The sequence below is a fragment of the Staurois parvus genome, unplaced genomic scaffold (genome assembly GCF_062004578.1).
Source record: "Staurois parvus isolate SC_StPar_1 unplaced genomic scaffold, SC_StPar_1.0 ptg000207l, whole genome shotgun sequence".
Taxonomy (NCBI): Eukaryota; Metazoa; Chordata; class Amphibia; order Anura; family Ranidae; genus Staurois; species Staurois parvus.
In genome coordinates this window covers 1589556-1615509 of record NW_028318003.1, presented here as the reverse complement: position 1 = coordinate 1615509, position 25954 = coordinate 1589556, and the positions used below count along the sequence as shown (strand labels likewise).

Genomic DNA, 25954 nt, shown 5'->3' with positions numbered 1-25954 from the left:
TGAAATCGATTTTGAAATCAAATTCAAAATGTAAACATATTGCTGATTTCCTTCAGTGACATGTGTATTACAATATAGACATTTTCCGAAATTCAAATAAAAAAAAACAGAATATATTAAAACAGAATAGAATATAAAATAAAAGAATAGAATAGACTATAAAGGAATAGAATAGAATATAAAGGAATATAATAGAATAAAATAGAATGGAATAGAATAGAAATTAATAGATTACAATAGAATAGAACAAAATAGATTCCAAAATATGCATTTCAAAATTTGGTTTTGAAATTTGAATTTCAAATAGATTAGTGTAGAATAAAATAGAGAGAATATAGCTGTCTTAGAAATTATGAATTTTGAAAGGAATAGAATATAATTGAATAGAATAACACAGAATAGAATAGAAAATGAAAGACTAGAACAGAAAATAAAGGAATAGAATTTACAAGAATAGGATAGAATTGAATAGGATAGAGTAGAAAAAATAGAATAAAAAAGAATAGAATAGAAAAAAATAGAATATATTAGACTAGACTAGTTTTGAATAGAATAGAATAGAATAAAAGAAAGAGAATAGCCATCTTTTGAAATTTGAATTTTGTAATTCAAAATTCAAATTTAAAAAAGAATAAAATAAAGTAGAAAGAATATAGCCGTCTTCCAAAATTCGAACTTCATAAATATAGAATAGAACAACACAGAATAGAATAGAGTAAAACAATATAATATAATAGAATAAGAACAAAAGAGTAGAAAAGAAAATAAAGGAATAGAATAGAAAAGAATAAAAAAATAATAGAATTAAATAGAATAGAATAGAATGAATATAGCCTTCTTCTGAAATTAGAACTTCGAATAGAATATAATAAAATAGAAAGAACAACGCTTTCTTTCAAAATTCAAATTTTAAATAGTATAGAACCAGCTATTCTTCATAATGAATTTGGATCCATTCAATATTTTTAGATCCATTGGAAAAATATAAATCCAGTTGAAAATGAATAAACAAAACAAAACAAAACTAAACGAAATAAATGTTGTTACGAATGCAATGAATGAAATGAAAGTAGTAATTTAACAAATTGATCTTAAACTAAACTAATTTTTTTCGTTCTGCACATAAATGTCTATCAGAGGTTTAAATCTGACCATTTTTCCTATTGGCTTACCAATTTGGTGAAATGAGGGTGGCACCCTATTCTCCCCACCCAGACGTCATAATGATCACACAGGCAGACCTTACATGAACATTGTTCACTCCTAAACCATTTTATCTTGCTGCTTATGTCTGTTTTGTAATATCTTCTCTGTAAATATCTCTTGCCCCATTTTTCGTTTCCTTTTTCAGGTAAACAATTGTTTAACAGATGATAAGTTAAATCTCTGAATGCTCTAAGCAGAATTAAAGAAAATAAAAACTTTGTCATGATCAATGACTGATACAAACATGTTTTTAAAGGTCAGAATTGCAACAGCAGATGCTGTGAACAGTATGCTTTTTCATTAAAACACATGGTGATGGCCTTCATGTGTGAGTCTAAAGGGTAAACTCTGGAGTTACCTGCCCCAGTGACAATCACTCTCAGTCTTCAGCTGCTTAGATTGTTGTCCTGTGAGCTGGAAAATCTCTGCATAGAGTGGTGAGAGTGTAATTGTCACAGGTGCTCCCATAGAAGGACTTCGCTATACTTCCTGTTCTGGTGACAATTGTAAAATGCTGGATTTTGAATGACTTTCATTCTCAGTGACCTTAGTCCCCAGGACAAATAAAGAAGGTGAATCCCCCATGAACAGCAATAAAAACCAGTCAAGGGTTCCAATCCTCCTCTAATCTAACGGAAATGTGTTGGCAGGTTGCCTATGTTGTGTTAGCTAGGCAGTGGCTGGCCCAGGCTAGGGAAGGGGTTAATTGTTTGTGCTTGGCTCCTGCCCTGACCCAGCCTACCTGCCCTGTGATGTATATCTTGCTGCTTGGTGGAAATTTAACTTTTAAAATCAAAATATAACTGTAGCCAGTAGTGAGGACATATACTCACCAGTCACTTTATTAGGTACACCTTGCTAGTACCGGGTTGGACCCTCTTTTGCCTTCAGAACTGCCTTATTGTTTCATGGCATAGATTCAACAAGGTGTTGGAATAATTCTAAGCATTATCCTGCTGGAAATAGCCATCAGAAGATAGGTACACTGTAGTCATAAAGGGATAGCCCTTCTTCTTTGACCTCTGACATAAACAAGGCATTTTTGTCCACACAACTGCAGCTCACTGGATATTTTCTCTTTTTCGGACCATTCTCCTTAAACCCTAGAGATGATTGTGTGTAAAAATCCCAGTGGATCAGCAGTTTTTGAAATACTCAGATCAGCCGGTCTGGCACCAACAACCATGCCACATTCAAAGTCACCTAAATCCCCTTTCTTCCCCATTATGATGTTCGGTTAGAACTTCAGCAAGTCGTCTTCACCACATCTAAATGCTTAAATGCATTGAGTTGCTGCCATGTGATTGGCTGACTAGCAATTTGTGTTACCAAGCAATGGAACAGGTGTACCTAATAAAGTGGCCAGTGAGTGTATGTGTGCTAGTAGCTGGGGAGAGCTCTGGTGTCCTTCATTGCTTGAGTTTGTTTATTTTAAACTTCTCTAGTCTGTATGTTGAAAGCATCTAGCCGCATACTTCAGCTTGGTAACGATGGTTAAAAGGAACCTCTAGTATTGCAAGTATGCATATTCCCCAGTTACTTTGTGCACCGGGACTAATTAGTACTGAAATCTGCTGGACAAGTCAAATGAGCCCTGGAAAGTAAAATGAACATTTGGACCTTTATTCTAAATGCATATGAAGTCTTAAAATACATATTATATGCCAGGTTGGATGTTTTATCAATGGTGATAGAGCCTCAGAGGGAGAACATTTGCCTGTCGGAAATAACATTATCTGGGTTTTAACACATAGCTGATATTGATGTCTAAAGATACCTTTTGACCTTGGTGTGTGTTTATTGTACAGATATATGTCCGGTAGGAAATATGCTGACTGGCCTTTTACAGCTCTGGGTTCATATATCCATCTGACACTATCTGCATGGAGTTTATATGTACTCTCTGTGTTTGTGCGAGGTTTAGCTCATTTCCTCTCACTGTTCGAGGAGCCATCTGGAGTTGAACTTATCTGACCTCCTATAATATAGAGGTCTCCATTTCTGGTGATCACAATTAAACAGCAGAAGTGGAGGTGCAAGGAGTATCATTTTTACACATTGGAGATTGTGGTGGACGGCGTGATTTATTCTGCACATCTATGTATTAATGGGCATTTCTTGATATGATTTAAAGGAGAAGTAGGGTCAAAGCTCTTTTGTCCCTATTGCTCCTGTGGGTCACAGGAGTGCACTTAGTTCTGCACTCCTGTGAGCCATGTTCAGCTGACAGCAAACTAAAGTCTGCTGCCGGCTGACGTCACTTATCTGGTCCAGGCTCTGCAGGGATCCTAGCTTTAATGTTGGGATACACCCAGATGCCTGAAAAAAATATGAAAGTATGCTGATTTGATTTTAAGTCCACTCAGTTTAAGGCATCATAGGCACTGCTGACCCGAAACGTGAGTTTCGGAGCATTTGGCGTTTCTTTTTCCAAAGCCTCTAAACTCAACTCAACAAAAACTTATGTGTCTATGCACACATAGGCTTTGTTCAGAGTTTAGCAACAGCAGCATTTAGGGGCAGTTAAATGTTCCTCTCCTGAATGCAGAAGATTTGCGTTTAAGAGAGAAATTATTTGGCCAAAAAGAGTGTCAAAAACATGTGTAAATGTGTATAAATACATGGAAACATGCCTAAGTGGTAGTCAAATTTAGTGCTAGGGTATTCAAGTACTCTGGCCAATGAAATGAATGAACGCCCAAATGCCCAAACGCTAAACGTGGATAAATGAGGCTAAATGTAGTACCGCGGTTAAATGTGTTTTGCCGCATTTTTCAGTGGCCAGGACAGCTTGGCATCCAAAGGAGCTTTACTGTACATGTAGCCTTAATGTCTTCCTTGTTATTTTTTTTATCTGAAGGATATTAATTATGACTAGTTGCCAGAGCAACAACACAATGTAGGTGTTTTCAATGTTGAGGAGCTAATCCTCAGGGTCCTTTCACATTGATCTGCTTTGGATGTGTTCTCTTTGACTTACAATGGAAGGTGCCTTTTGGGTGCACTTTTGAAAAGCTGCACCACAGATGTAGCATTCAGAACTTTTCAAAGTGCAGCATACCTGAAGTGTGAAATGTTACATAGGATTTCATGGACAATTGTTTTCATGCACTTTTGTTGCCCTGGAAAAGCATAGCAAATGTGCACCAGTGTGAAAAGGACCTAATGCTGAATTACTTGTGGTGAGTGGATTTGGAGGTATCAGTGCCATGCTGAGCACATTTCCTCCAGAGTCAGAACTCCATGATGTTTGCCACCAGTTTTGATGGCTTTAGAGAGCACAGGTAACCCAGTGACAGAGCTATAATTAATAGAGATGTAGAGGGGATCCATTGTCTTCAATACATTGTATTACCCAATACAAAAATATAAAAAGTTATTTTTTTTTGTATTGAATTTTATCACAAGTAAATTACCAGAAGATTACCAGAAGATGTAAGACATGCATCAAAAAGAGTGCCATAGATACAACTTACAGAAATATAGAAAGGTATACAGTGCATACCAGATATAAACCAAAACAGATGAGCATAAAGTAGCATAAAGTAAAGTTGCAGCAAAAAACACAAATTAAGTACCGGGGCATCTGAACTAACACACACCAGGTGGGAAAAGGTATCAACCAATTAAAGATAATATGGTTGCAGTTAGGAGCATTAGAGTGGGATAAGTCACCATATTCAGATTTGTCCCAGACCTCCCAATATTTATTAAATTGCAAGAGAGTATCAGTTGCAGTGGTAGTAAGGAATTCCATTCTCCTGATACCAGCTATAATGTGTAAAAGTTGAATCTTAGAGGGAGGGTCAGTAGACAACTAATGCAAAAGAACACCTCTCCGAGCTGCCAAAAGTATGTAAGAGATTAAACACTTGGCTGGTTTGGCGATGCTGGAGAAGGGAAGACCTAGTAAATAGTGAACTGGGTTCAATGGAAAGGACATATTAAACAGCTGGAGTAGCAACATTACATCATTCCAAAAAGGTCTTATTTGTTAAAATTGCCAGAAGCCATGATAATGTTAATGAGAACCCAGTTCAAGACCACAATGCCAACATAACGCTGAAAGTGAAGAGTTCTGGTGTTGCACAACCTCTGGGGTTCTGTACCAGAACATCAATATTTTCAAGGCGGTCTCTATCTACACCACACTTCTAGACGTTGTAAAAGCAGAAGTCAAGTTCTTGTAACAGAGAAGCAGTGGTATAGGCCTTTGAAGGATATGTGCCCATTTGTGCATGTAAGAGTGAGTTTCTTTCGTAAGAAGAACTGCTTCAAGAATTTTGTGTAGGGAATAAATCAAATGGAGTTGGGTCTTGAACACATATATATACACATTTAGTGGGTCTATCTAAGGTAAGGGATGCAGATAATGATTGAAAAAAGTGTTTTATCTGTAAATAGAATAAAACATAGTGTTGGGGATATAATATTTTCAAAGATACACAACCTACGGGATAAGGGTTGGACTACGTTAAGAATCTGAAATGGGAGGTCTGCATCCATGGTAACGTACGCCCAAAAAATATAGAATATCTGGTATAACCGGATTGAAAAGAATATTGGAAAGAGGAGGGCATGGTAAAGAGAGACAGTATTTCTGACTTTTCTGCCATAAAGTTGAAATAAACAACATAGGAGCAAATGACCACACCAATGAGCATGGATGCACAGGGTAGAGGGAGTTCCTTTTAATTTCTGACCATCAAATGGGGGCATGCCAGCTAGAATGAGAGGAGACGGCGCACAAATGGGTAGCATAATATTATTTCAGTTCCCCACAAGTCCTCAGAGAAGACAACATAGAGCTAGCTATAGGATGAGTACTATTGTTCCATATGAATTTGAGAATTTGAGAAGCCCTCATTGGAGGAACTTGAGTTGAGCCATAGGAATGGCAACAGGTAAGGTTTCAAAAAAAATAAAGTAATCTGGGTAGAACTGACATTTTAAGGATGCTCATCCTGCCAAGAAAAGAAATAGGAAAAGAGGCCCATTGGTGTAAAGAGGGAGTATTTTCCTGGAACAATGGAGGGTAGTTGACTGAGTATAAAGTGGAGTAAGAAGGGGTTAACTGAACTCCTAGGTATTTAAAAGATTGGGAACACCAGCAATAAGGAAACATTTGTTGAAGATGGGTAATAGGTCTGGGGGGATATGGATGGGTAAAGCTTTCATTTGTGTAGTGTGGACCTTAAATACAGACAAAGCCCCAAAAGATGTCAAGAAATCGTGTAATGATGGGAGGGGGACTAGAGGATTAGTTAATGTCAGCAAAATATCATCAGCTAAATGAGACAATTTGTATTTCTGTTGTCGCATCAGGACACCCGTATATCCTGATGTGACTAAATAGCCTCAGCCAGGGGTTCCAGGCAAAGAATAAAAATCAAAGCAGACTATGTGCACCCCTCCCTGCCCGCTACAATTGGCCATGGGGAACCTGGGTGACAGAAAGGAAGACAGGCAGATAACACATTAAAAAAGGTACTGTGAAACCATAGTGAAAAAGAGTAGCAAACTTATAAGGCCAACTCTATCAATCAAAAGCTTTATGGGCATCAAGGCTCAACACTAGGGTAGACAAATTTATTCAAAAGGTCTATTGTGTGTCTAGTATTGTCCCTGGCATGTCTACCTGGCACAAAACCGACTTCATCTTTATTAATCAGTAAGTAACTGAGTTAATCTATTAGCCAAAATCTTTGTAAAAGTCTTATAGTCCAAGCTTAAAAGGGATGTAGGTCTATAGTTATCTGGTAAAGAGGGATCTTTTCAAGGTTTTGGAATAACAGAGATATATGACTGCATAAAATGGGCGTGGGGGACTGTTCCTTGAATTATGGAACTATAGAGCTCCAACATGTGGGGAATTTTGAGGGACATAAAAGCAGTCTAACTGAAGCACGTAACTTTCTGAGTAAAAAGGCTCCAAGGCTATTAGTTTCTTTCTTCCACCAGGAGTATTCAGAAGTGCACTGCCCTTGAATGAAAGCCTTATGCACCTCCCACAAAGTGGACACCTCCTGCACAGAGCCCACATTAAGCTAAAAAAACTTGGGCGATTTGTTGGATAGCTTTTCTCTAATAACTGATAATTGAAGGAGAAGGTTATTAAGGCGCCAGTGACAAGTTTTAGAAGCTGAAGTGGACAGGGCAATATGTAAAGTAATGGGGTGTGGTCGCACCAGGTAATGAGGCAATTTTGGAGGCTATGGTACACACCAATTAGGGAACTGAAATGAAAAAATTATTCAACCTTGAGAACATTTTACGGGGACAGAATAATATGTAAACTGCCTGTGGGTAGGGTGTTTAATTCTCCAGGAGAGAAATAATTTATGAGCTTTAATGCATTTATGAAAGGAGGTGGCCTGAGAAAGCACTCTTTAAGAAGGGGTATTGTGGAATAATGTTTTGACTATCTTTATTTGGAGACATGATCATATTAAAATCCCTCATATGAGGTTGGGAAAAATGGAGGATGGATTCTAACACCTCATCAAAAAATTTAATTTGTCCTGAGTTTAGAGCATATATGTTAATGAGAGTAAACGAGGAGGACATATAGTCAGGGTTCAGGTGATATAATGACCATGGGGAGTCAATATGAGAATCTTTAACCTGTAAAGGGCAAGATTTTCTGAGGATTACCACTCCAGCCTTCCCAGACGTATCTGAGGAGACATAATAGGTAGGAAAGTGGTTGAAGGCAAATTTGAATGAGCCACCATAACGGAAGTGCATTTCCTGAACTTGGACTATATCTGCTCCTGAAGATTTTAACTCCTTTCAGTCCAACCAATTTTTTTTATATAATCCATGCCCTTCACATTGTAGGAAGGAAATCTGAGGGCCATAAAAACATGACCAAATGGAGGCAAGTATAAGTATAATAAAACAATGAAAGGTCACTGGTGTGTATATAAAGGTCCCAGCACAATGGAACATGTCAATAAAAACGAGAAAAGTAAAACAAAAACATGCTAAACAAAGTAACAAATACAGACCTAAGAAAGGTCTTAAAGAATTGTAGGAACAAAATGATTAAGCCTGAGAGGCATCCGCATCTCAGGATTCCAGGGCCGCAGCTGAGGCAAAAACAGTGGGACATGGCTATCTCCAACAGTGGGGAAGGAGAAGATCTCCAGCATAGGTAATCAGAAAAAAAGCATTTAAACAATATAAAGCATAAGTACTATAACACATTTTACCCCATGGATATATGAGAGGGTTCCCATGAAGGAAACACTAAACCTGTAGGCAAAGCAAAAAGAGCAACAGCTCAGTAAAGTGGTCCCCAAAGTCCACCGAAGAGGTCACAGAGGTTGCCTAGAGTGATGCACACACTGTGAAGTAGAGGAGGTCTTCTTCATCTTTGGTTTAGTGGGGGTCCAGATCCTGTTAGGTGTAAAAGGAGGTGGTCGTAAAGGAGGCAGTGGAGAAAGCAGCTCATCATCTGGGAGTGGTGGAAGGCCCCAGCTTCCGATAAAAGTATCACCTTTTGTAGCTCACACAGTCTGAGTTGGACTCCATCACAGATGAGAATCAGACAAAAGGGAAAGCCCCAGTAATAGAGGACATGGTGAATATGCAGGTGAGAGGTAATAGGATGTAGTTGTCAATGTTTAGCAAGCGTGATGGGGCTAAGGTCACTGTAGATCTGTAGCTTTTCAGCTTTGTAGTCAATCTGTGACTTGTTGCAAGTAGCTAGGGTAAGAGCCACTTTGCTGTTTTAATAGTGGAACCAGATGACAATGTCCCTAGGTCTTGCTCCCGTAGGGAGCTCAAGGATCCATGGACACAGTCAAGACGCCGCCAGTCAATATCTGCTATGTTGGGAGCAAGAGTGTTAAAAAGACCAAGGAGAAGAGAGTATAGATTATTATCACCCACAGACTGGCACTCCTTGAATGTGCAGATTCTGATGCCACTCTCTATTCTCAAGGTCTTCCTGCTGTAGTTGCAGCTTTGAAACAGTATACTTTAAAGCAGAGTTGTCTTCTTCCAAAGCCTGAATATATTGTACTAACTCATCAAACTTTTTTTCCAGAGCATCTGTACACCAATCTGGGCAATTTCCTGTGGGAGCCTCCCTGCTTCCAGAGCTATATTGCATGTTAACTGGTGTAAAAGGATCTGCAGCTTTTCATCCAGCATATTGAGAGTTAACACTGACTGTGTGGCAGGCAAGGATGCATCCTCTGAAGCATGAATGGTGGTCTCGGTGCCCAGAAGAGGATCCATTGGTGAAAACGGACTTGCCTGGGTAATTGAGGCTGGGGATTACGGTCTACACAGGAAGGGGTCCATGCCTGGCTGGGCGGAGGCAGGGGAGCACTCTTTTGCTTACTGATTTTGCCCATGGGGTGCCTAGAGGGGGTAGGATGGTAAGGTGCCTACACCCATTGCTGTGTATGCGATGGGAAGTGGAGCAATGGTCGAGGAGAGCTAAGGGGACTGGAGTTAGGGAACTAAGTGTCTGTCACAGATGACAGCCACGCATGCGCCCCCTTCAATCCCAGGTTATTAATAAAATAAACAGCAATTCCCCATGACATGTTAGAATAAAAAACTAGCTCTCTCTGCACCACCATCTCTCTACTCACGCTACCTCTGGCAGGCTCCCTCACAGACTCACCACCCTGCAATCCTTTTCTGGGATGAATGATGTCCAACATCATTCAACCCACTTTCTTGGAGCCTAGAGCATGTAAAACCTGGCCCCGATGATACCTCCTCAGCATGCTGCATGTGGGATCTGCCCATCGACAGAAGGAAAACAAGAGGAAGATAAACCCTGATGTCATGCAACCAGACCTAAGAAAAAAGGTATTTATACAGAGTAAAACAAAGGAGCAAGGGGTGCTCCAAACATGGATGGGGGAAGTTCAGCAAATGTAGGGAGAAGGAAGCATGAGTTGGGCTCAGGGGCGGACTGACAACTCATGCGGCCCCCGGGCAATAGGGGATCATGGGGCCCCTGTGCCCTTGCCCAAACTCAAAAAAGCCTATGAAAAAGGTACCAGGGGCATCTCATGGGGCCCCCTACTGACCCCAGGCCCTCGGGCAGCGCCCGAGTTTCCAAATGGTCAGTCCTCCCCTGGTTGGGCTTTAACTGTGGCAAAAATTGTTGGAGCATAAAATAGTTACATAACATTTTTGAATTATAGAAAAAAAAATGTTTATTTTTTTTGTTAGTGTAATGTCCAGTTGTCCATCAAAGTGCATCTGTAGCCATGGTGTGTTTTTTTTTTTTAGTTTTGGATTGAGTAGAGAATAGTTAGAACCCTATTTGTATCCAGCTGTGGAGATTTTCCTTCATGTCCTGTCCTTGAGATACAATGGGAAGTGAAAATAAATCTCTCTACAATTAGAGCTTGTACCCTAGTTGTCACAGCAACAATGTGTTCCCATTGGAAGATTTTCTTTCTTTTCCTATTTTTGTGACAATTGTAAAATTCTGGATTTGCCATATGCTCATGTCTGATAAAGAGAACCTAAAATAGCAAAGTGACAGGTTAATATAAAGCTGAACTAATAAAACAAAATCTAACTGCATGTGTATGTAAAATAATTAAGTGTATTTTTAAGTACAGCTAGTATAAATACCCAAATGAGACTTTACTTCTACCTTCTTTAATCTTATGTACAGCAGTAATCAGACTGGGAGAGGAATTGGCAACAGTTGGAGCCAATCGGGGGGGGGGGGGGGGACGGGGTTGTGAGCCTCTGAAACAAGTTGGCTGTACCTACTGACATGTTATCAAGATTAATTACATTTTCCAGAACCATCCTACACACTTTGGTGTAATCAGTGACTTTTTATCCAGATTAATTATTTTTTCCAGGACCATCCTTCACACTTTCATTCAATTACAAGGTTGAGACAGTGAGATGTCTAAATTATGGGGGAATTGGAGTAGAGAAAGATAGGTCACTAAACATAAAACGCCTAAAGCATAAACGTGCATTTTAAGGGATAAGGAATAAAATAAAAAAATAATTTTACAAGTCAGGAAAATATTGTAATTTATATATTTTTAATGAACGTTATGATTCCAACAATTCCCAACAATTCAATGATTTCATTCTCATGCAGCTTTAGCATGTTGGTAGTGGAAAAATGGCATCTGAGATCTTGTCATAACATATGGTGTCCTGGCTTTAACTTTAAAGCAGGGTATACTGTGAATGAGGGATGTGTTTTGGCACTGGGGTCAGGGATCTTAGACTTCTGCAATGTCAGTGCACTACTGTGCATGCAATCAGCACTCAACATAACACTACCGTTCACTTCAGTGCCAGAAAATATCATATCTTTAATTTACGTACTTAGCAAAATGCAAGGGCTATAAATTGAATCCTTCATCATACACCTTTTATATGCTGTGCAGAATTCAATATTTCATTTTTTATTTTTATATGTGTGCTTTATATGGTGTGTTTGTGTAAGTGTGTGAGATTACTTTTTTAAGAGCAAATCCAGGGAACAAGTGGAACTCATAAGTGAAGTGCTACTGACAGGTAGCTTATGTCTGCTGAATTTAACTTTAAGGGTTTGTAAATCCATCTACCCCCCCATCCCAAAAAATTAAAAAACTTGGTTACTTACCCTTCGTTGATGGTGTTGAGGGACCTGCTTACTATCTGCCTGCTTTTATTTCTTCAATTTTGACAAGTTCATTTTGCCAGTAGGGAGCTTCCTATCCTAGAGTGACTATGTTGACATGGGTGCATGGTTCTGCAAGAGAAATGTCGTCACCCTAGGATGCATGGATTGCTGGGTCATTGTGCACTGGCACATGAGTGCATCTAGTCTATTGTGTACTTTTCAACTTCTGTACTTCTCACCAGTGGTGGAACTACCAGGGTCGCAAAGGTCACACTTGCTTTTTCTTTTGGCCAACATGGGGGGGGGCGATGCAGAACATGCCAGGGACAGATCAGTACCTCCTCCCCAACAGTGGTCAGGTGGCTCCCCAGTGTATTGATCATCCCCAACCCCGATATGGAGCCTTCTGCAAGGTTTGCAGTGACTGGGCAGGACTTAGAGAGGGGATGTGGTCAGCCTCAAAGGTGATCGCGCCTTGCCCAAGGTGTTCTGTTGTGAGAGAAGACTGCAGAGCAGACCTGATATACTGGTATGTGTGCTGTGTGGCGGCTGCTGAGTGGAGAGAAACCGGGAAGCGCATTATAACCTTTTTATTGCTGGAAGATGGTGACTGGGCATGACTGACAATTCAGTGCTGTCAGATGAGATCCCAGTTGGAGGTGCATGATTTACTCTTTCAGATCTGTGTTGGGAGTTTATGACTAACCATTTCATTGCAAGTGGATCCCTGGTGGAAATATCACGCATTACCACTAGGGATCTGCTAGCAATGAAATGGTCAACCATGCAACTTTCATTGCTAAAAGATCCCTGGTGACTGGACATGATTAGCCTGGGGGCAGATCTAACAGCGTTGCAAAGTTCACATTTGCGAACAGGCCCTGGCATTCCACCACTGTGGGGGGGGGGGGGGCAAAAGGGCAGGAAGGATATCATAATAAAGGGCCCAACGACAGGATTAAAGGGCCCCAGGATCAGGAGGAAGGGCCCTGGGACCAATGGAAAGGGCCCTGGGACCGATAGAAAAGGCCCCAGGGGCCCTTCATGGTTTCTTGCATCGGAGCCCTGAAGGTTCTAGTTATGCCTCTGCCTCTAGCCTCTATGAAGATGCTGAAGTTCAGCACAGAGCCAGAAAGAAAGCAAAGAAATTCAGTTACAAAACAGCAATGCACATGTAACAAGTTGATGTATGAGCGTTGCTAGGTTGAGCATATTCATAATTTCTAAAGAATTGTCTTTTCAGTGCTTTAAACCACTTATAAAGCAATTAAGGATTGTGGGACTTTTCAGGTGCTGCAAAACAAATATGTTCAGCAATGATTACAAATTATTATTTTATTATTACATAAATCATGTTAAAAATCAACAATTATTAAACAAATGAGACATTGTCGGCACAAATGATGCAGATAACTTCTTCAATAATAGATTACATGCGTCCTCCTGACTTAGAGGACAAAAAGACATCTGTAATCTATTATTGAAGAAGTTATCTGTACTATTTGTGCTGACACTATTTCATTTGCATTTTTTTACTGATTGTTGATTTTTAACACAATTTATGTAATAATAAAATAATTATTTATATTTATTGCTTAACATATTTGTTTCGCAGCACATGCAAAGTTCTACAATCCTTCATCACTTTATTTATGGTTTTATATATATATATATATATATATATACACATTTTATTTCTGCTAGAAATTACTTTAATCACCCCCAGAAGTATATATTTTCTGAATGCAGGGACCCTGGAGAATAAAATGGTGGTGGTTGCAATATTTATTTTGTCACACAATGTTTCCACAGCTATTTATCAAATATAAATTTTCAGGGAAAAATGAATTTTAGTGCAAATAAAACCAATATTAGAACCACTTTTTTTGGCAAAAAATAAAATATGGAATTGCATCAGGTAAACAGATATCAAACATATCAAGAATCAAAATTGCCCATGAAATGGTGACAAGCAATGGTACTTAAAATTTTCATAGGTGACGTTTTAAGTCTTTACAGGTTATTGGTTCAGAGATAAAATAGAGGTATGGGCTTTTTTTCCCCCAATTATATTTACCTATTTACCAAGGTTGTACCGATTCTGCATCTGTCCCCCGCCGGGTTTAAGTGTGAGAACTCAGTGATCATATGACAGCTGATGGCTGAGTTCTCACAGCCGCTCTGAGCAGAGAGCAATGACTGTCAGATGTCTGCTCTGCCCCCACCCTCCTTTGCGCTCATTTGTGCACTGGGTTGTGGAGGGAGCGGCAGGCTCAGGCTCTCAGCGTCTCGCTGAGAGGCTGAGCAAGGTGCTGCTCCAGACTTTCAGGTGGATCCTGTCTTTAAAGTCAGAATCTTTCCCCAGCCTGGATTAGCTGAGTGTTGTCAGCTGACAGCAGGCTTCAGCCCGCTGTCAGCTGAAAACGGGTCACAGGAGTGAAGAATGAACTGCACTCCTGTGATCCACAGAAGTACAGCCAAAAGAGATTTAGCTGTACTTCTCCTTTAACCATGAATTACAATCCTAGAATTACTGATCCCAATGCAATGTTCATAGTGATCCCTCAAATGTGTGGTGAAATCACTTTTTAAAATCAAGTGTGGATCCTATGATTAGTTTTCATTTGCATGTATGTGCTATGGGTTGGGTGTGCTTTTACATTTTTTTTCTTCATTTATTTTCTTCATTTTTATTTTATTTCGTTTTTATTTATTTATTTTTTTAATTTAACTTTACTTCTGGCACAAGGGGGCTAACAAGCTTTAGCATATGATAGCATGGGCAGGTGACAGATTCTCTTTATGAAGACCTCAGGAGTTTATTAGACCTTCAATGTCTCCCCTGTCCTCCACTAGAGCTAATCAAGCACATATTGTGCTTCATTAGCTGTATCCTCAGTTGCAGTAGCAGAGGAATGACATGTGACTGGAGAGGTGACATAATAAATGTTGCTTCTGGGTTCATTAGTTGCAGGGGGTTTGGGGAACACATGTTCCCTGACACCTCTTGTTCTGCAAAAACAATTTCCAATGGTCCTTGACTCCCTGGAGGAACACGAGAGCCCATATAGAGTGCACAATCAGGATTATGTAATATACTAAGTAATGTACAACATTGCATATACGGTCCAGAGGTCAGGACATTATAGCACATAGAGCACAGCAGTCAGGCTATATAATGCACAAAATAGCACGTAGAGTGCAGCGGTCAGCATTATATAACATATAAAGTGCACTGTCAGAACTATGCAATATACAACAGTGCACATACAGTGTAACAATCAGATTCTTACATCATATAAAACACAGCAATCAGGATTATGTCAGTTTGCCCTCTTGCATATTGTGTTCAGTAGGACCACTACATGATGATCTTTATGTTTCCACTGTATATTAGTTTGTACTCTTCATGCTGGTCAATTTGCTCCTTTATGGCAGTCAGTTTGTGCTACCTTTATGGCAGCTAGTGTGGGCTCTTTTATGGTGGTCAGTATGTGCCTCTTTTATTGTGGTCAGCATGTGCTCCCTGGGTCATTGTATGTTCCCTTTACTGTGGACAATTTGTGCTCCTTGTGGTCAGCAAGACCTTTATTGGTCAGTGGTTATTGCCCCCCTCCCCTTGTACATGTACTTACCTTAGTATCGCCACACAGCTTCCACAACTCTTCTTCCAGGGTGTCTTGCAGAATGTAGACTCAGCATCGGGCTCGATATCCCTCAGCTTGATGCTGTCTGTATAGGATAGAGCAAGTCACTGACAGTCAGAGTGACTTGCTCTGTAAGCAATCATGTCAGATGTATAGTTATCATAGTCATAGTTAGTCTGGCTGAAAAAAGACAAAATTCCATCCAGTTCAACCATTTAAAAAACAGTTATAATCCTATACTCACAGTTGATCCAGAGGAAGGAAAAAAAAACCCTAGCAAAGCATGATCCAATTTGCTCCTGCAGGGGAAAATAATTCCTTCCAGATCCCCCGAGAGGCAATCGGATATTCCCTGGATCAACTTTACCTATAAATGTTGGTATCCAGTTATATTCTGTGTATCCAAGAAAGAATCCAGGACTTTTTTAAAGCAATCCACTGAGCTGGCCAGAAGCAACTCTTGAGGGAGTCTATTCCACATTTTCACAGCTCTCACTGTGAAGAAAGCTTTACATATTTGGAGATTAAATGTCTTTTCCTCCAGAAGTAAAGAGTGCTCCCTTGCCCTCTGTGATGACCTCAGGGTGAATAACTCTACACGGAGTTCGCTATATGAACCACTGATGTATTTATACATGTTGATCATATCCCCCCTTAATCTCCTCCTCTCAAGAGAGAATAAATTCAGTTCCTCTAATCTTTCCTCATAGCTGAGCTCCTCCATGCCTCTTATCAGTTTAGTTGACCTTCTCTGTACTTTCTCCAGTTCCCCAATGTTCTTTTTGTGTATTGGTGCCCAAAACTGAACTGCATATTCCAGATGGGGTTTTACTAATGATTTGTACAGGGGTAAAATGATATCTCTCTCTCTCTCTGGAGTCTATACCTCTTTTAATACAAGAGAGGACATACCCCATGTGCTCATGTCTAGTGATACCCACAATGTGCACAGATCTCCAGGCTGCATGCCCCTCCACATGGAAACATTGCATCCAAGCCACCCCCCCACCTCCATCCTAGCTCTGTTTAGAGTCCATGTATATGTAATAATCAGTAGGTCTCTAAACTGATCAATGTATTTTGGGGGTTCAGAAAGACCCCTTTAGTCTGGACTTAAATTTGTCATAAAGATGGCATATAGGGGAAATATCCTGACTTCAAATTAGGGATGCACCCTAGAGTCTGGAGCCATACCTGGTTCACCCTCTCAGCGAGCTGAGAGCCTGAGTCAGCCGCTCCCGCCCCCTTCACGGTCCAGTGAACTCAGCAATCAGCGATCATGTGATTGCTGAGTTCTCATCCTTAGAGCTGGTGGGGGACAGATGCAACATCACATTGATGCTGCATCCACATAGGTAAGTTAATGGGGGGGAAACTCAATACTTCTCTTTTAGGTAGTAATCTGTTGCTCTCCTTCTTCTGTATCATAAGCATTTGATTTATGATGCAATTTAGTGGTTTTGTGGTTTAGGAGCAGCTTCACCAGGGTTATTACACTGCAATATGTTGACTTTGTGAACTCTTTATAAGAAAACCAGATACTTTGGGATCCAGAGCTTCAAAGCCCACACCTGAACAACTAGAATGGCAGCCACATATTTATGTAATTACATAACTATTTTAATCTGGTTCCCTGATTGAAGATATCTAAAAAATATCATAAAGCTCCTCACATGTGGGGTGGGATTGCGTCCTGAAATGTGTTTGAAATATCATCAACCAGTTTCAAAATTGCAAGGCAGATTTGACAGTTGGCTTTGAAATTCCTAGTAGTATTGGCACTTTAATTCACAACAATGTTTGCTAAAAGGAGAGCACCAAGGTATTGGTATAGGTTCTGATGAAATTTATTCATCGTAGTAATTATTTAAGAACAACCTGTGCTTTTTATGGTTCCAAGTGGCCTCCTCCATAATGGTTTGACAATTTCTGCTAAATCAGCTTAGCAGACCTCTTTCTGTTTTCAAAAGCCCTGATGAATGGGGCCCCTTGAAACGCTCAAAAGCAGTTAACTGTTTTAAAATAATTACAGTGGTGTATAAACATTATCTCAACTGTCAACAACACCTTGATGCTCTCTTTTTCTAGAAACTTGGTAAAATTATTCCAAGGGAGAATTCGGGCTTTTTGTGCATTTGGGAGCTGCCTTTAAAAGTATTTTCATGCCAGACTAGAAGGCCACTTACAGCGAGGTCCAGTGCTCCATATAGGACTTATCATATAGAAGAAATATTATGATGCCTGCAATGGATATATTAAGAAATATGTCTTATCTTTTCCAAGCAAGTAAGTAAAAATTGTTTATAGATATTAGATTACCAAAAAAGTGAGTAGGCTTCCCTGGAGGACAGCTAGTATAGCTATTTCATAATTTAAAAATACATTTTCTGTGATGATTTTCTCACACCTCTGTAAAAAAAACAAAAAAAACAAAAAACAGAACAAAAAAATCCATGAAGAGAAGCTTGTATTTTTGTTCTTGTGTCTACCTTGACACAACTAAGGGCAATGGAAGCTTTTAGATCATTATACTGTGTGAAGTCTGTGCAGTCGTTTGGCATATTGCAGTGCAGAGGATTGACTAAAGTGGCAAGGATATCAAACACTTGTCTGCCAATAAGTTGTTGTCCCACTGCAAGATAGCTAGGTTAAAATGTTAACGGTTATACTTTGCCATTTTTGCTGCTTCTTATTTTAAAACAAAATCCACTTTACCCCAGGTTCACACCTAACCGTTTTCTGCAGCGTTTTGCAGAAACATGCTGCAGTCCATTTAACATCATTTCCTATTGGACATGTTCATATCTCCATGTTTTCACCCGGTGTGTTTTTTGGAAAGGGTCAGGGACTTTTTTAAATGAAAAAAGTTGTTTTTTTTGCTTCTATAAACTTCAATGGAGACGCTGCAGAAAAGCATGTGGTGTGTTTCTGCTGTGTTTTGTGCTTTAATCTACCTAGCAACAAGGAAGAAATAATGCAAAATGCATCAAAAACGCATGTGCAAAAAGCACTGCAGAAATGGATCAAACGCAGACTGCATAGGTGTGAACCTAGCCTTAATGTGGACCAGTGCTTTGAACATGCAAGGAGAATCAGAAGGTTGCCTTAACTTTCCCCCTCCCTAACAGCACATACTTACCTTCCTTTTGTCCCCCTGCCTCTCCACCCAGCTGCAGGGAGTAAAGAAAGGAGGCTCTATCTAATTTCAGAGCAAAAATAAAATGTGCCCTCCAGATCCAACGTCTCCTTTATATTACAAGGAAAATATTTAACTACAAAAAACCCCAAAAAACAAACAAACCCACAAATGCATCATCAGGGAGCTACCGGTGCATGTACTTAGAATGATATTATAGAGAAAAAAAAAATTTGGCTCTATCTAAGATCCAAGTCATGGATCTTACACAGCGTATTTACTGTTAACATGTGACACTACTCTGACAATCAGTGCCAGCGCTGTCACATAAGAGGGAGGGAAGGAAAGGAAGTGAATCACATGTACTCCATATTCATAAGTGTCAACTTTCCTTCACTCCCCCGCCACTGCTATTGGCTGCCAGGCGCAAAAACAAATATTTTTTCACCTGTCAGCCAAAAGTGGTAGGGGGGAGTGAAAAAAGGTATGTGCAGACAGGAACATGGGAGGTTAGGCAAACTCCTTTCTCCATGGGTGAAACAAAGGTTTATTTTAATAAACTATATATTTTATACACAGGTGGTCATATACTTCTTCTGCACTGCATGGGCAGCAGAATGCCACTACTATATGTTATAAGAGCTTTATTGTTTATTGTGCCTTCTCTTTAGTCTGCAAAAGAGCATCATTACACTGTTGAGGTCCTTTTGATGCTCGCTCTATTTTTTAGCTTACTAAACTCCTCCTCCTGCCCCTTCCTGCTCTCAAAGTTGATTCAAGGAGCATCGCCTTCATCTCAACACTTTGACTTCTGTTGAGCAGGAGATTGTGTAAAGAATATCTGAAGATATATTTTAGGCACTTATACAAATACTATGTAGCACCACCCTACACTTTGAAAGCAGTTAGGGGATCCTTGACCATTTGTGGGTGGAAGAAAAGGGTGCCAGTCACTTTAGGAAGGTTTAACAGAGTTAATTAAGGTCAATAAACTTGGGGAGAGAGGAATCAGGACACAGGAATCCCTGAAAAGACTAAAAATGCAGACCCTGTATACCAACTCACCATCAATAAAGAAAAGGGGCCATTAGGTCAGCACTTTGTACAATACAAACCAGGGGCGGACTGACAACTCATGGGGCCCCGGGCAATAGGGGATCATGGGGCCCCTGGGTCCTTTCCCAAACTCAAAAAAGCCTATGAAAAAGGTACCAGGGCCATCTCATGGAGCCCCCTACTGACCCCGGGCCCTCGGGCAGTGCCTGAGTTTCCAAATGGTCAGCCCGCCCCTGATACAGACTGTGGAGAAGCATCCATTCAGCATACTTACTCCTTGGATGAACCACCAGAACTTCCTTCAATGTCACCACCAGAACTTCCTTCAATGTCCACGGACAGTAGTGTCAGCCTTGGTGCTCAAATCCAGATAATCACTTTCCTACTCCACTTCCCATGGATATGCCCTCTAGCAGGACAGCAGGAAGCTTCTGCCCCTAGGCTTGGGTATCTCTGTAGAACCAAACACCCTCCCCAGGTGGCAAAGCTGGGAGGTATAAGAACCTTCAGCAGCAACACACATCCTCCCCAGGCAAAGCCTGGAGGAAAAAAGAACTTTCCAAGGTCACTCCTAAATATTTATATATTTCTCCAGCATGCACCACTGGCAATAAATCTCTAATTGGTTGGCCAGGGAAACATAAATATTCATAACTCAAGTTAATAAATCTTCTTATACTATCGCCAGGGACACTCCCTAGAAGGAGGAAGGAGCAAATGATAACACTCAGCATAGAAAGAATCGGAGGAAAGCAGAGCTATCAGTTGGAGCTCAGGCTGACTACAGCCAAACGCGCTAAATCAAGGCTAGCTAAACCACTACATAGGGCAGGGTCCTTACATCGCTATTGAAATAAATAAAAAAATTGTACAAATGTAACTGGACTTGAGGATGCTTTTAAAATATTAAACTCATTTTTAAACTAATACAAATAATTTAAACAGTATTTTTATCCTTTTTCCTATACACATAGCCCTTTTGTCATCTGATGCAAAAGGTTTGCTGCCTTTTGTGGCTGTATGTAGTGAAAGAAAATTGTTAAACTCAGTCCACCAATGCTAGAAAAAAAATTACAATTATTGATCAAAATCCTTGTAAACATTTGTTGTTTGCATCAATGTTTCAAGATTGGAGGACGCTTGTCTAAAATGCACTGTACGCAGAATTGGCATGTAAAAAAAAAAAAAATCCATGAAAATCTTTTTGCTCACGTAGAGAAACAAATATTAACCTTTTTATTATAAGAAACTTTACAGCATGGCTTTATAAGAACAATCAAGTAGGAATAATAATGGTTCAGTGTAGTATAGAATAGTATAGAATAGTATAGTATAGTATAGTATATTGTATATTATGGTATAGTATAATATAGTATAGCATCTATCCAAACAAAACTAGGTGGCACACTTTAGTCTACCTATTTTGTAGAATCATTTCACAGGCTTGCAGGTTTGCGCCGTGGTATTACATTTATATATTTGTTGTGGCAGCCTGTTTGTATTTTTGTTTATATATACCTTTTAATCAAAGATAAAAAAAAAGAAAGAAACGTGTTCATGTATGCAAGACCATTTATCACACCTTCTATTGCTTTGATGTAAAATAAATGTATAAAGAATAAATAAAACTAAACAAACTTGGTCCATAGTCCTTTGATTAATAATTAGCTGTCATCTAAATCATAGCGTGACCTTGATCAGCAGCTTTTGAGGCTAATTTCAACAACAAATACTTGTATGTTGTTAGTCACTTGTAGTAGAAGGAAAAATGTAGAAGTAAAGTGATACCTTCATTAGTTAAGTAGTAGATTTAAGTTGCAAGCTTTTGAAGCTACATTTTGTAGGGCTCTTCATTAGGCATAATGCCGTGTTTGATCAAGAGACTCAAGTACACATAAAACCTTGGAACACCCGCTAGCTAACATCATCACATTTTTTTTCCTTCTCTAGCCTATATAATATTGTCTAGTTCATATTTTAAATGTGTAGCAATATAGTATAGTGTGCTAAATATTCACAATTTGGATGCAAATGCTTCAGTCATTTAATCTATGCAGTAGCAATTTTACAATGCCTTTAAAATAAAGTCCACGTATTACATATTTTTGGAATGAATCATCCTGTTAGAACATTGCTATCATTCTCTTAGAACATCGCTATGGTCAAATGAAATGTAAAACTTTTTTTTCCAATATATTAAAACTTTTTTTTATGACAAAGACTATTCTAAAAACATCCTGCTATTCGTTACCCTAATTTTCCTACAAGCATAAAGAAATAGTTTCACTAGATCATCATTTAACATTTACATAAAAATGAATCAGAATTGTTGACTTTCCATTTCCTCACCTTTTCACGTGAAGAGCAGACTGTGCGTTTGGTTGGCTTGTGCTGTTGTGTGTCTGTTTCTGAAAGTGACTTCAATCTATCTTCCTAAGTGTACATTCTGGTTCCCTGCCAGTTTTACTGACCAGCACTACTGCTTTTGCCAGTGGGCTGAAGAGATGTTGAGTCTCAGTTTCTCTTGCATGACATGTTAACTGTTTGGTTGCTTTGATATTTGTTAATTAATGAGGGGTACTTTTGTAACATTATTTTGAAAACAAACATAAAAAATAATGACAAGCAATACTTGAGTCTTTCAAAAACTCAAGTGTTTGCATTATATACAGGAGATATTTTAAATGAACAGACCACAAGAGCAATGTTACACATATATTAAAGTGTTTGTTACCCCAACATTTCATATTCCTAATATAAGTCATGTACTTGTATGAAAAAGTATCCCGTTCTCTTTGTATTTCTTCCTTTGCGTAAAATAGCTGGTGATCCTGCCAGTCTTTTTTTTTTTTTTCAAACTGCCCACATTAGGCATAGAAGCACATCATTCCCACCATTGTCAGTTTCCTGGCTGTGCTGGGAGCTCAACCTACCTGTCCATAAGAAGCCAAGACCTGTGCTGACACCCCCCTCCCCCTTTCCCTGCACAGCAACTTCACTTGGAAGATCAGTGAGGGGAGCTCTGAGAGCTGATTGGAGGGAAGTGACACACCCCTTCACACATCACACAGGAACAGAACTGAGGCTGTCAAGCACAGGCTGTGTGTTAGAGTTTCCTCCCTGTCACCTTTTTCTTCTTGGTGTCAGGAAAACTTGTCAGAAGCAACTCATGCAGATAGCAGAGGAACGAGGCAGCAGACAGAAATGACACTTAGTGCTCTGGATTTAGACAAGTAAACACTATAGAGAGATATGCTTTGTTCATATTTATGTTAGAGGTTTACAATACCTGTAAGTAAAAACTTTTGTCCACAGTTTGCTGACCTGTGAAAATATGTGTCCAGCGCCCCTCTACCACTATTTCTTGATCATGATTGACTGGTTAGGGAACAGTGGAAGAAAGAGTTATTTTGTCCTGGCATCCATAGCATGCCAAGGTTGTACACTGATCTGTACATGTGCTGCTCATGTCCTTTTTAAAAAAAATGCTAACAGACAGGAAAGAAACATTTATTGCGGAAGAAACATATGGGATATTTTTGCACTTTTTCCAAAAATTCTTCTTTAAGCAGGTCTGTTTGTTCAAGATCCTAACTCCTGCCTACTGATCAGACAAGAAAGGAGCAGCAGCATGATGATGAGATCATTCCTGCACCCTGGAAACATGCCATTGACCTTCTGTACTGTGTAAAATAATAACGTTTTGATGGGCTCGGGGTGCAGACTCTCCCCTAGAATTTTGCTGTACATGGAACCAAATGCAAAGAATCTAAAACAATGTCAGAATTCTTATAATTTTTTTTTTTTTTTAAATAGATGTTTAAAGTGGTTGTGAACCGCAGACATGAAATATGAACAAAGCATATCCCTCTATAGTGTGTACATATCTCTATCCGGAGCATTAAGTGTAATTTCTGTCCACTGCCTTTTCCTCTGCTATCAACTCGAGTCACTTCTGACACCAAGAGAAAAAAAGGTGACAGGGGAGAAAGCTCCAGCAGATTGACTCCTGTGAGCTGTGTGAAGGGGGAGTGTCCCTTCCCTCCAATCAACTCTCGAAGCTCTCCTCGTTGAGCTCTGCAGTGTGTAACTTCAGCTCTCTACCTACTGTTTTCTGACAGCTCAGACAAGGTGTATAAATTCTGCACTTTGAATGTCTGTAGAGGAGAGAAGAATACAGATAAACAGGTACAACCTATGTAGGAAGATTTGCTTCATCTCTGTGTATCATTTGAGGCCAGTAATTTCACTGGGTATATGTAAGGGTTTACAGCCACTTTAAGGACAATAAAACTGAATTAAACGGTGTATTTAATTTTTGAAAAATATAAACACATTTCTTTTTTTAGCATTGTTACAATATACTCATTGTTAATTTTATCATAATAAAAATTATGATGTCCAAACATCATTTTTCTTGCAGCTAGTTGTAAATTATTTTGTGACATAAATACACAATTACCCGTACAATCTATTATCTTGTTATAGCAACTGGAAGCTTATTCAGTATTTCCATGGTCAGCATGATGAAAAACCAAAAGAAAAATAGTTTTCAATATGTCAGATTAGAAAGATGATTTCTGATTTGTTGCTGTGACAAGCTGCACAATACAAAAGAAATTCTGAAGGACCCTCTGCACACTGGTATATACCCTTTAAAAGGGTATATACCAGTGTGCAGAGGGTCCTTCAGAATTTCTAGAGTTAATGTGGTTACACCCCTTTAGCACCTGATGGATAAATGCATGCACTAGCTGTATGGATTTGAGCACAGGGATCTCTTGTTTGTTGTATTGTTGGGTCAGTAGCCAGACCTGAACCTTGTAGCTCTCCCCATTGTGTCTTTTCCCCTATGTTAGCATTGTGTCCACAGTAGCACTTGCGTAGGCAGGGCAGAGTAGGACTGGCCATAGAGGGATTACTTTGACGCAGTTGGCCAGCTTAAACATGTATTTCAATATGTGTGAACTAAATATCCCTATTTGTTGCATAGTTTGCTTCAAAGGGTATATACCAGTGTGCAGAGGGTCCTTCAGAATTTCTAGAGTTAATGTGGTTACACCCCTTTAGCACCTGATGGATAAATGCATGCACTAGCTGTATGGATTTGAGCACAGGGATCTCTTGTAAGCTGCACAATACAGCTCATAACTGTCCATACTTTGTTGCACTGTTGTTTTTGTAAAAGTATAACTTAATAATAAAATCAATTATCCTAATACACTAAGAAATATATCAGAATTCTGTATGCTGTAGAGTCTTATCAATACTGCAAATAAGAAGGCATCTTGTGTAATAATGGGCAAAGAATTGGGGGTACTTGCTTGGTGCCCTTATAAAGTGTTTTGTACTCAGGTCAAGGCTCACTTTTGTTTATCTAATTCTGTTTGCCTGTTGTCTAGAAAAATCCCTGGACACTTATGTTAACATGACTCATTTTGGAAGTGTTCCATGGTGGGATACACAGCTGGGACTTAGAACAAACCCACGACATATGAAAAAGTGCACAGCAGCAACTGAGTGACGTGGTTCATGTGGAATTTGTGATTATAACTGGAAATACAAAGTACGCCATGAATAAAAACTTGGTACAATAACTTGTTGCATACATCACAATCTAACAAATATCCAAAGCACAAAGTCTAGCAGTTGCAGCTTACATCCTCAGCTATGCTTGTCCGTCACATGATGCTTCAGTAGACATTAATACAACTTGTTTTCATGTTTGACAAGCTAACAGTCCTGCTACTGGAATGAGCATACAGTACAACAGGGGGGTGGAGGTTGATATATGTGACACTGCGTGGTTACTATTGCATAGTGATGTATGCTACAATATGCCTCCTACACACAAAGGTCACAAGATGCCGAGGTAAGCTTGGAAGTGGAACATACGATTCAGTACCTTATATTATATTTACAAAACTTCTTCTGCTTTGCTTTTATTACCAATGTATTATTGTACTTTTGTGCGGGTCCCGCATTCCTCTGTGCGGGTGGTGCGGCTGCAGGTACTTTTGTGCGGGTCCCGCATTCCTCTGTGCGGGTGGTGCGGCTGCAGGTACTTTTGTGCGGGTCCCGCATTCCTCTGTGCGGGTGGTACTTTTGTGCGGGTCCCTCATTTCTCTGTGCGGGTGGTGCGGCTGCAGGTAATTTTGTGCGGGTCCCGCATTCCTCTGTGCGGGTGGTGCGGCTGCAGGTACTTCTGTGCGGATGGTGCGGCTGCAGGTACATCTGTGCGAGTCCCGCATTCCTCTGTGCGGGTGGTGCGGCTGCAGGTAATTTTGTGCGGGT

General features: G+C 39.6%; 1 protein-coding gene across 3 annotated transcripts in view; it reads right to left on the bottom strand.

Annotated features, from left to right (window-relative positions):
* The window catches only part of LOC149461216 (serine/threonine-protein kinase SBK2-like), a 98521-nt gene extending 76374 nt beyond the window's left edge, over positions 1-22147 (bottom strand). Inside the window, exon 1 of one of the 3 annotated variants that reach the window (XM_089678542.1) lies at positions 22010-22147. The gene's annotated coding sequence lies outside the window, so the exon portion shown is untranslated. Of the gene's footprint in view, positions 1-15456; positions 15554-19934; positions 20199-22009 lie in introns of those variants that run through there. The other 2 variants (XM_089678543.1, XM_089678544.1) reach the window with 2 other exon arrangements.
* Positions 22148-25954: the final 3807 nt, after the last annotated feature.